Source organism: Thamnophis elegans, chromosome 13, assembly GCF_009769535.1.
Source record: "Thamnophis elegans isolate rThaEle1 chromosome 13, rThaEle1.pri, whole genome shotgun sequence".
In the NCBI taxonomy this organism is placed as follows: Eukaryota; Metazoa; Chordata; class Lepidosauria; order Squamata; family Colubridae; genus Thamnophis; species Thamnophis elegans.
The window spans coordinates 41,346,735-41,359,088 of record NC_045553.1 but is presented as its reverse complement, the minus strand read 5'-3'; positions in this window follow the sequence as shown (position 1 = coordinate 41,359,088).

Sequence of the window (12,354 nt, the reverse complement as noted above, 5' to 3'; positions counted from 1 at the left end):
CACACACGTCCACACAAATCAAAATGTAATAATAAAAAGAAAGTGATACATATTTTACCTCTAATGGGAACCAACCCCTGACAGTTAAGGTCATCCCTTCGCTTTGAATAACATGAATCTCTCAGTCCTGGAGAAATCTCTTTCTTGGCAGAAGAAACAACACGCTGTGTAATTGGACTATCAAAGAATTTTATGACATTGGCTTGGAACGAGAAAGCTAATAGTAAATAAAAACATTGTAAATTTACATCAGCATTAAAACCTTGCGAGTATCATAAGGGTGTTAATGGCATGCCATTATTCAGAACTAATTCTCTTGTAAATGAGAGTTAACCGCTTAGTCCGTGCTATGATCTGAACTGCGAATGTCTTGACATGGCTGAAAGTTATGCCATCCCTCTGAAGGGTGGGAAGAGCAGAAGAGGGAGGAAGGCGAGGAATGGGGGGCGGGGGGGGGGAGAAAATTATGGAAAACATAACTCTCACTTCTTGCTGTTCTCATTAACTCTGCTTGAGGGGCGCTTTAAAAGATAATGACAAAATTGAATTTAGCTAAATTGTCCAGGCAACGATAGAAATCACCAAAGATAATGCCGTTCTTGGATACTTTCCTCTGTGTAAATTTATGCCGGGAGAAGATTGCTAGGAGCAGTAAATAAGACACTAGGCAGGGGGAACAAAAGACTGCAGCCAAACACGACCGATCGGGAAGCGTTAAAATTAGGCATCCTTCTAAGAGGCGATGATAGGATTGCAGGAAAGAGGAAAAAAGGGGGAAAAAGCAACCTATGGATTGTGGGGCACGATAAGCAAAATATGTCGCCTTTAGATCCTATTCTGCTTATCCGCTCTCTTCCTGCATGTAAGGAAGGATGTGTCTTCCCCTATCTCCAAATAGACAGACAAGCTAACCTGCAGCAGGAATGGTCCCCCTTTTTCCATGTGAAACAGTGGGAGGGAGGGACAATGCAGGGAGCTGCAGTTCCACTTTAAGAAAGGAGTTTAAAAAATTGGGGAGGAGGAGGGAGGGAAGAGAGAGAGAGATTGGCAGTGCACTGAGTTGGAACGTGGACTGCTTTCTAAGCAAGTCAGCTGGGCAGATGGAAGTAGGCCAGGAGGCTGCAAAGTGTAACAAAGACTAAGTGGGCTTAATGGATGTCATATCCAGGCAGGCTGACCCTCTTCGGGAAAACACTGTGACAAATTTGCCCATCGCCGGATACCAAATGCAATTTTTTTTAATAAAAAAAAAAATCGTTCTCCCTCAAAGGATTCCCTTCTCCAAAAAGTTCTGGCGTTTAGCTCAGTCGTGAGAAGTCTAAATAGTCTCCCTTTCCTTTTGCATCTCTTTGGTCATCCGCAGCTTCCCTGATTTCCCACGTTTCAACTCCTTAGGAGTTGATCCTTCAACTCCATCTGTTGAGGCTTGCTCGATTCGGGAGCTAAGAGGAAGATAAGCCACAGCCAGCTACGATGCTAATTTCTTCCGATTTCCCCCCAATTCACGACCGATCCCAGTTTCATCATTCTCTTCTGAACCAAATGATGAATGTTATCATGAGGAGAGGAGGAGGGGGGACAGAAGGTAGCTCAAGACGTCATCTCCTCCTTCCCATAGCCACTCAGGTCATAGTACTCAAGAGCTTCTTCATTGTGTTGGTGTCAGCCTTGGGCTGTTCCTGCTCTAACAACTGGAGACCACACAAGATAGTCCAGATGGTTTAGAAGGGCATTAACATTGCGGCCTTGAAACTGCATCGGTTAGAACATCTGGCGATGGAATCTCGCAACAGTCTAGTTCCGTGATGGCTAGCCTATGGCATGTGTGCCACAGGTGGCAGGCAGAGCCCTCTCTGCGGGCACATGAGCCGTTGCCTCAGCTCCGCCATGCATGCTTGCATGCCTCGTGCTTGCCCAGCTAGTTTACGGGTCTCTGGCGCACATGTACGGGGAGTGGGGTGTATGTAAGAGACATGTGCAAATGCACGAGGGATCCAACTTCTCTGTGTGCGTGTGTCTGTTTGAGAGAGGGGGGAGGGAGGGAGAGAGGGAGGAAGGAGGGGGAGGAAGAAGAAAAAGAATGAAGTAAAACTTTTTCTCAAAGGGGAAAAACAAATGCTGTCGCTTTAAATCGGAAGTGAGCGTGCCTGGCTGTGGAATTCTGGGAGTTGAAGTCCACCACAAGTCTAAAAAAATCTGAAACCCATGTTTCAGTGCCTCACCAGCCATAAACCTCACCGCATGTCACTGGCGTGGGCTCACAAAGGAACCATCCCACAGAGAACCCTCCCTAGTTCTTGATAAAATAAAGGGAGAAGGATTTTCAGAGTTGAAAGATTCTGCTACTGTTACCTAACAATAAAGATAACAACGTTAGTAGTTATGATTTGGGTTTCTTGTTTGAAGTACCTCAAAGGGCTAACAGAACAATCATTGCATAAATAAACGCTTCCAGTACAATTTTTTTTTTTAAAAAAGGTCCTATTTACCATCAAAAGAATTATTGGGAGGACTCTAAAAATAAGACCAAATAAATCAAAGCCTCTTTTGCAGATGACAAACTATAGAACGAAAGCGGTGTTAGTTTAGGGGTAACCCAAAATCATAAGGCATCTGGTAGCAGGTCTTCAGACTAACACATTTTTTATTAAAAGGCACTAACTTTGTAAGTTGGACCATAAGGAAGGCTGAGCACCAAAGAATGGAGGCCTTTGAACAATAGTGCTGAAGAAGACTCCTGACAGTCCCTTGGACTGCAAGGTGACCAAACAGGTCAGTCAATTGTCTTAAAGCAGAATGTAAGCCGGGGGGGGGGGGGGAAGCATTGGGAAAAGATTTCCAAAACTAAAACCAAATTTTTAGTTTAAGAATAAAGCAAACTGTTTAGTGAATAGCAATTTCTTTTTGTAATAGTTTATCACTGGCCAATTGTGCAAATAACTACCCAGTTTCCACGAAAATAAAACCTCTCAGGATAATAAGCCCAATCGGGCTTTTGAGAGCATAGCAATAGCAGTTGGACTTATATACCACTTCATAGGGCTTTCAGCCCTCTCTAAGCGGTTTACAGAGTCAGCATATATTGCCCCCACAGTCTGGGTCCTCATTTCACCCACCTCGGAAGGATGGAAGGCTGAGTCAACCCTGAGCCGGTGAGATTTGAACCACCGAACTGCAGATAACAGTCAGCTGAAGTGGCCTGCAGTACTGCACTCTAACCACTGCGCCACCTTGGCATGCACTAATATAAGCCTTCCCCTGAAAATAATCCCTCCCTGAAAATATTGCAATACAGCAGCAGCCATGAGGTGACCACACTCGTTGCCTCCTGCAGCTTAAAAATAATAAGACCTCCCCCAAAATAAGGCCAGTGCTTATTTCAGGGGATCAAAAGAAAATAACACCCTGTCTTATTTTCGGGAAGACACGATACTTTACAGTTGCTTTTTTAAAAAAAATATTGTTGTTGTTGTGCAGGAGAATTCTAGCAAGTTACAGCTTCACCTGATATTTGCCCCATTTATATATTTAGATAATCCAGATGTATCATGTCTAGATAACTGATTCTAAATGTTTTTTTTAAAAAAAGATATAGAACCATCACAAGATATAACCCAAGTTGAGATGCAAAACCAATCCAATCTTCACAAGTGAATGAGGTATAAACTCAAAAATCGATTCCACTGATTAGTAAATAGAATAGCACAAGGAGAGAGGATACAGACCCAGGATGCAGAAGTAGGTAGTGCAGCTATACTTTATCAAATGGGATTGATGTAGCAACAAAAGTTACTACAGTTACAACTGGATGGTGCCAAGGATGAAGCTTGTTTTCAACAAACCTAAAAGGATTATTTTCAAAACATGTTAAGAGCTGAGGTCACGCATGGGGGAGCGGTGTGTGTCTAACCACACGTCCATCTTGAACCTTGCCATGCAAACGGATTGGAAGTCACTCTTTAGGACGGGGATCAGCAACTTTAAACACTCAAAGAGCCATTTGGACCCGTTTCCCACAGAAAAGAAAACATCAGGAGCCACAAAGTCCTAACAGGAAGCTCCCCGTTCAATTCTGGAGCTGACCGGAAGTCCAGTTCCCTCACCATAGTGTCTCCTCCTAGTGTGGCATCCTTTTTCCTTTACCTGGCCTACCTGAAAGCCCTATCAATTGTGGAGCCAACCAGAAAACCCACTCCTTGCCATAGAGTCTCCTCCTGGCACACTGTGCTTCCCCCCACCCAACCGGAAGCTCCTCTTAATATTGGGGTGCCAACTGCCGACAGGGAGCCACAACAGAAGGATGAAAGAGCCACATGCAGCTCCAGAGCTGTGGGTTGCTGACCTGTGCTCTGGGGGTGCAAAATAATTTTTTCCTCCTATTCTTACCTGGAGATTGAACTTCACTCCTTCTGCTTACAAAGCCAACAATTTAATATTAGATGTCATCTTTCCCAAAAGGCCAGTTTCTTCAAACCTTATTGAGATCAGTAATGGCAATTTCCTTAGGGTTTTTTAAAAAAGGGGATTTCTCCCACCAAAGCTGTGCTTCCACCTATAATTTAAGCTTTCTCAAAAAAACAACCCAAAATAAAGTATTGTTATACATAGTTAGTGCCAAGGCTGTTGATTACATTGAGCAATTGAAATAATATATATTAGCAGAAGGCATGTAGCAAGTTACTTCTGTACTACTACCAAGAAAACAAAATAAACAAATATTCAGGTGCCATCCAGAGTTCAGCTCAGTTCAAGGGAAATTTAATTTTTAGAGGGATAGTAAGCCCTGGTAACAGTGGTGGGTTTCAAAAATTGTTTGAACCTACAATGTGGGTGTGGCCTCCTTTGTGGGAGTGGCTTGCCACCCATGTGACCGGATGGGAGTGGCTTGCCGCCCCTGTGACCGGATATGAAGATGCCGACGACACTTGTCAGAACCACCTTAAATTACCTCACACACAACACTGGCATGCATAAGAATATGATGTAAAATAGTTTTTTAAAAGGCATCTTTGGTTTGCGTTAAAACAACTTCAACACACGCAACGTTCTGATTGCCCCACAAACGCAGTAGTCATCCTTACCTTTCACAGAGGCACTGAGTTTTATAAATATGAGCATGATAGTGTAGAATAATCATATCCAAGGACCAGTGGTGGGTTTCAAAAAATTTTGGAACCTCTTCTGTAGGTGTGGCCTGCTTTCTGGGTCCACTGGTGGAACCTCTTCTAACCGGTTCGGTAGATTTGACGAACCGGTTCTACCGAATAGGTGTGAACTGGTAGGAACCCACCTCTGTTTGGTAAGTTCAGCAAGCTCGAATATCTTAAATATTACCTCATTATTAGTTACAAAAAGTCTATCAGTAACCAGTATATTTGTTAACTTTAACACATGTGGATTTCAACTCCCAGAATTCTGACTGGCTGGGGAATTTCAACAAAGCAATGGAACACATTGATGCACTGGCCTCAAAATAAACGGTGTTCAGAGCAACAATTTAAGATATGCTCATTATACAGTTCTGCTTACCAGTAAGCATGAAGACCTTCAGTTCCTCATCAACAGAGTCTCAGAAATATCTGAAAAATACAGCTTGAAACTTAACACCTCAAAAACCAAGGTCAGGGTCGTCAGGAAACAATGCATTAACTTACCAGTGATAAATTTGGAAGGAATACCACTAGAGAAAGTTGAAAGGATCATGTACCTTGTTTTCAATTTACATGAAAGCTGGGACATGGTCGGTGAAGTAAAGACAAGGATAGAGAAAGCTCAAACAGAATTTTTCAAAATGGAAAAGGTCTTCTGCAGTCACAGCATAAGCCTAAGACTGAAAATCAGGCTTGTCAGATGTTACATGTTTTCTAACCTGCTGTACAAAGTAGAGAGTTGGTTTCTGACAGAAAGAAACTAGAATCATTTGAAATATGGATTTACAGGTGGCTATTACGTATAAGTTCAGTTGACAAAATCAGAAATGAAGAGGTAATAAGCTGCCTGAGAAAGCAAAGGGAAATCATCAAAGCCATTAAAAAGTGAAAGAATATTTTGGACATGTGATGCGACACCCAGAAAAATACGGCACATTTTGCTTAATCCTCCAGGGAAAGATTGAAAGCCAACAAGGTCCAGGCAGAAGAAGAACATTGTGGTTTCAAAATTTAAGAGACAGGTTTGAACAAAACTCAGCATCACATTTTGTGAGGCTGTTGACAAAAATAGGATTGCCAACATGATCGCCAACATCTGATGATGGATATGGCAGAAGAAGAAGAAGAAGAAGAAGAAGAAGAAGAAGAAGAAGAAGAAGAAGAAGAAGAGGAGGAGGAGGAGGAGGAGGAGGAGGAGGAGGAGGAGGAGGAGGAAGAAGAAGAAGAAGAAGAAGAAGAAGAAGAAGAAGAAGAAGAAGAAGAAGAAGAAGAAGAAGAAGAAGAAGAACAAGAACGGGAATTCTGGGAGCTGAAGTCCTAAAATGGACAGCCTTCAGAAACACTGATCTACTCATGTCTTCCGAAAGAACTTGAGTGCATGCAATCACAATGGAAACAGCTAAGGAATTAAATCCTTAGCTACAGAGGAGAGCAAGGCTGATTCAGTGGACCCTTGGGGGCTACTTAAGGTCAGACTTTGTAGAAGGGGGGATTAGCACAGCTGTAGCTACAGATGACAGCATTCTATTTTAATATGAGCATTTCGACTGCTGTAAATCCACTGGGAAAAAAGGAGGGGGAGAAGGAAGGATCTCGTAATGAGTAAAGCATAGCAACGGAGGAGTCCAGGATGTTTAGATGGCTTGGGACATGAAATAGTATAGACCAGGGGTGGGTTCCAGCCAGTTCTAACCTCTTCTATAGAAGAGGTTCCACAAATCTACAGTGCCGTTTAGAACCAGTTCCAGCTCCCTCCCCCCGCCGGTCCGGACATCATCAAGATGAAGAGCGAGAGGAGGAATTCTGGGAGCTGAAATCCACAAGTCTTAAAGTTTTCAAGTTTGAACACCCCTGGGGTTTTTTTTTCCTAAAAGGTTAGGGGTGCAAGGGTCTTGTAACTTGAAAGCTTTAAGACTTGCGTGCTTCAAATGCCAGAGTTCCTGAGCCAACATTTTGGTTGCTAAGCGCCAAGCTACTCCTGCCTGGTCACATGGCTGGCAAGCCAATCCCACAAAGCAGGCCACACCTACAGAAGAGGTCCTTAAAAAGTTTGAAACCCACCATTAGTATAGACACTACATTGGAGCCCAAGAATAGCAACAAATAATTGATAGGTTCTTGATGGCAAAACTGTGTCACACATGCCCAAAATGGCATGCAGAGACATGTCACCTGGCACACGCGGCATTGTTCGTTCCTCTTTCAAGGTTCTGGTGTGCATAACGTACAACAATCAGCTGGCCTTCGTACGTGCGACAGTGCCAGAAACTGGAAGAGCTGGTCTTCCATTTTCTTGCCTGAGCATACCTGGCGGCTAGCTGATCACTGTGTGCGCATGTGCACCAGAAACCCAGAAGACTAACTGGCGCATGCACGTGCCAAAACCCGGAAGTTCATTTTTGGACACATGCATAAGCCCTGGGCAGCTCCTCTTCCGGGTTGCGGCCCAGACAAGCGTGCTCGTGCTCAATTTTCGGCCCTCGGTGCCGAAAAGTTTCTCCATCACTATGATAGGTAAAGCAAGACTACTGAGTTTTGACTGCTTAACCATGGAGAGAAACTTTCTCTCTGCAAAAAAAAAGTCTATCCAAGGGGAAGGAGAGGAGGGAAAAGAGAGGAGGAAGGAAGGAAGGAGAGAAGAAAGAGAAGAAAGGGGGGTAGGAAGGAGGGAGGGAAGGAGGGAGGGAAGCAAGAAGGGAAGAAAGGAGGGAAGGAAGGAGAGAAGGGGAGAAGAAAGGAGGGAAGGAAGGAGGGAAGGAAGGAGAGAAGGAGAGAAGAAAGGAGGGAAGGAAGGAGGGAATGTAGGAGAGAAGGAACGGGGGAAGGAAGGAGGAAAGGAAGGGGGAAAGGAAGGAGAGAAGGAGAAAAGAAAGGAGGGAAGGAAGGAAAGAGGGAAGGAAGGAGGGAAGGAGAGAAGGAGGGAAGGGGAAGGAGGGAGGGAAGGAAGGAGGGAAGGAAGGAAGGGGAATAGGAGAGAAGAAACGAGGGAAGGAAAGAGGGAGGAAGGGAAGAAGAAGTAGGACCGTTGTAAGATAAGATGGATCTATGGGATGGTAAGAAAGCAATCTTCAAGTATATTGTCAACTGTAGGGAAAAATTGTTATAAATACATATTATTAATAACAGTTATGAGATCATATAATTGTGAATGTATATATGAAATTGATAAAATAAAAAAATTAATTAATTTAGAAAAAAGTCTATCCATGGAGAAGAAAGAGCTTATTGGTAATAAAAATGTAGATAAGCATTTGAGAGGAGGGCTAAGGGTTTGTGAAGAAGGAAGGGAAATTTGGCAGCTCGGTGTAAAGGGTGCATCTACACATAGGACTTGAAATACGAAAGTGAGTGACAACTTTGAGAAGCCAGAGTTTGGCCAAAGCAATAACGAATCTATTGCCACGTTTAAGCCGTTAAAAGAGCCACCTCTCAATGGCCACTAAAGCAGACAAGCTTTAGGTTAGCAGCAAACGTACGCGCCAAAGTTAAACCTTTATTGTCAGAGTACAACTTGTGTACAATGAGATTGGGATGAGCCTCTCCAACACAATGCAACTCACAGTGAAAGACAAAAAAAATCCCTTAGCCCAGTGAATCCTACTAACAAACACCCAGTCCTATTGCATCATGGGAACTTATTGCCCATCGCGACTGCCCCGCAGGTCAGTTGTACATGTTGTTGTAGGGTTATTTTTCATTCAGGAGTCTGACAACCCAGGGATAAAAACTGTTCTTCAGCCTGTTTGTGCGGCTGCCTGTGCTCCTAGATCTTCTTCCAGATGGTAGGAGAATAAAGAAGGGCTGACAAGGGTGTGAGTCCTCCCTGGAGTCCTCCAACATCATAACTCTGTGGTTCCAGGGCAGCCACCAAAGCTACAGGACCATTAGCATCGGACAGCCGCTCGGGTCCACCACAGCAGCACATCTGTAGGGAAGCTGGAGCCATCTCCATACTTCCGGGGAGGGAGGGAGAGAACACACGCCAGCAGCTCCAGATGGTTGCGCAAGAGCTAATACAAGTTGACACATTCACCAGCATGGAAGGAGAAACATATGGGCCCACTACCAGCCATTGCCTCTATCCCACCCCCACCCCCGGGGTCTCTGTCATGCACAAGGCAGCCCAATTTGGCACATGCCAGGTTCTGCCTTCCACCAGCACCACTTCCAGCTGTTTGTGCAATCGGCGCAAATGTTCAACCCCCACATTTCCTCCAGCTTCGAAGTAAGGCACATCCAGGGCTTTGCTACAACCTTTCTCCTCCATTACTCCACAGCTCCCCCGAGGAGTAAAAGGAAGACTCTTATCAAGTCCATTGACCTTGGTTGGAAGGGGGTCAGAAATGATCATAAATAGAGTATTTAATGTATAGACATGTATAGAAATGTATAGATTCTTGCCCCCCTCCTTCTCCCACATCCCTAGTCAAGAAGTCAGGCAGCCTTATTTAATGATGATAGACAGATGGACAGCTGTCAATGCCCAGCCTCTTTGCCCTCCCTCCCTGCCCCGCTCTTTAGGATCTATATAGTATAACTTTTCAAATTCTTTATAAATTCGGAGTAGAGCAAGAGATCTGTGCAGGGGAACAGCCGTGTGCACAACACAGCCGTGTCTTGGCGTGGGTGGGTGGGTGTGCACATTCACAAGTGTGCAGGGACAGAGGCAGAAACAGCCAGCATGCCCTGCCAGAGAGGTTTCATGCACAGCATCTTGGAGAGAACTCAAAGGTGTGAACAATGTGGATTTATTTGACTGTATGTATTTATTTCTTTGGAGACTGCTGGAGACTCCTTCATCCAGATGTTTATTTAAATTCAACTTGCCCTCAAGGATAGGAAAATATTGGTTGTCTCTCTACCTCTTCTCTGTCGCTGGGTGTCTCCTTCCTCCCCCCCCATTCCCCCCCCCACTACTTTGGGCAAAGCGACATGTTGATTCCAACAAAGCTTTAGGTGGGTCTGACCTCTTCCTTCTGCACCCACCCACCCACCCACTCCAAAAAATAAAAAGTAAACCACCCACGCGTATACCACGCTGGGACAGTCTCACCGCCGCCTTTTCACAAAGCCACAATTCACGGGTGTTGTTATTCGCGGGTTATTGGGAGGGGGGGGAGATCGGAAGGGGTTGGGGAGGGGCTCCCTAGGATGAACCTTGAGCATCCAAGAAAGAAAGGCGGCACCGAAAGTGAAGACAGGGTGGCGTGGGGTGGGAAGGAAGAGTCGACCATCGATCACACCTGTCCATCCCCTCTCCCTCCCTCCCTCCCTCCCTCCCACCCACCCCACAAACCTCCTCCGCCCCCGCCTTCCCCGAACAAGTAGCAGAAGTTTCGGCGTCGAAGTTTTTCTCCCCTTCCAACGGCAGGCAAGAAGACGCCCCTCCGCATTTTGGCCAGAAGGGAGGGAGTCTTCGGAACCCATCCGGTCCAAGGAGGGGGAGGGAAGGGGAGGTGTTAACACAAACACAAACAGACACACCGGTTCCGCGCCGCAGGGAGACCCACCCACGGCCGCGAACCGTCCCGCCGGCGCTGGGCATGGAACCCCTGAGCGAAACCCGCGGAGAAACTAGACGGGAGAAACGCTGGTACCCAGGAAGAGCATCCGCATCCGAGCCCAAATAATAATAATAATAAATTATAAAAAATTGAGAGGAGGGGGAGAGACCAAAGGGGGGGGGGGAAGCGGCGACAACCCCTCCCTCTCCCCCCACATCTCCCGCCCCCCACCCCCCTGGACAGATACCCCTCCCCTCCGTACCTTGAAAGAGGAAGACCGACGCCATCCCGGCCAGGGTCGCCCAAAAGAGAAGGTGGTTAATTTTTGCCAGAAGCCAAGACATCCTTGAAGCCTGGAAGGAAAAGCCGGTCGCGTTTCGGGGCTCGCCTCCCTCGCAATAGAAGAAGCAGCAGCGGCGGCAGTAGAGGCAGCAAGCTCCGGGGTGGGCTTCCCCCGCTCCTTCCCCCCCCCCTGCCGGCTCGCGTGGCTCTCCAACTGGGCAGCGTGGGGTGGCAGGGAAGGCAGAGGGGGATGCCGTGGGAGGCTGGGTGCCCGGGAGGGAGAGAGAGAGAGGGAGGGGATGCTGCCTTGGGCTTGGCGCCCAACGGGAAGGGGAGGGAGGCTGGGGGGAAGAGGGGTGGGGGGGAACGGGGTGCTGTCACTCAAGAGGAAGGTCCCACGCGGGAGTCCCGAGCCCGGCTTGCTCCGCCACGCGCGCTCGAGAGCCAGCCAGCCAGCGCGTGCTGCTCCTCCAGAATCCGCCTCCGTCTCATGGTCTGGACCAGCCAGACGCGCTCCGAGATCCGCGGCCGCGGCCAGCCCTCCACTGCGGCGCGCGCACTCATTGGTTCGCGGACGGCGCTTGACGAGAAGCTTTCCCCTCGCGCCCCCCGCGCTCCACCCCCGCGCGCGCAACCTCGCCGGCTCGCCCCCCCCCCCCCCGAGAAGGGGCGAATAGGTGGCTGCGGGAGGGGAGAGGGATTGGGAGGGGGGCGAGGCTGGCTGTCCCCACAACTTGCGGCGGCTGACATGGGGTGACGGGTTGGGAGGATTCGGAGTGGGTTTCCAGCTGGGGTTGGCGGTTGGACGTGGAGGGATGAGAAGGGAGTCCCAATGAAGGTATTTGTAGCTTGGGGGCGGGGGAGGATTGAAATGAGGGCTCCTTGGGGGTCTCTGAGCTGGGTGGTTTTCTGGCAGACGTTTTTGGGACCCGGCTGGGTAACACCATCAGTGCTAGAAGGGGAGTGGGGTTTACAGGGAGGAGGGGGAAGGGAGGAGGAGAGGAGGAGGAAGAAGAAGAAAAAGAGGAGGAAGAGGAGGAGGAGGAAGAAGAGGGTGAAGAAGAAAAAGAAGAGGAGGGGGAAGAAGAGGAGGAGGAAGAAGAGGAGGAAGAGGAGAAGAGGAGGAGGAGAAGGAGGAAGAAGAGAAAGAAGGGGAGGAGGAAGAGGAGAAGAAAAGGAGAAGGAGGAAGAAGAAAATGGAGGAGGAAGAGAAAGAGGAGGAGATGAAGGAGAAGAAGAAGAAGAAGAAGAAGAAGAAGAAGAAGAAGAAGAAGAAGAAGAAGAAGAAGAAGAAGAAGAAGAAGAGCAACAACAACAACAACAACAACAACATGGTCCTTGATGCTTTGTGAGATTGGTGGTTTTCTTGCAGATGTTTTATCACCCAACTATGTAGCATCCTCAGTGCTAGAAAGCTT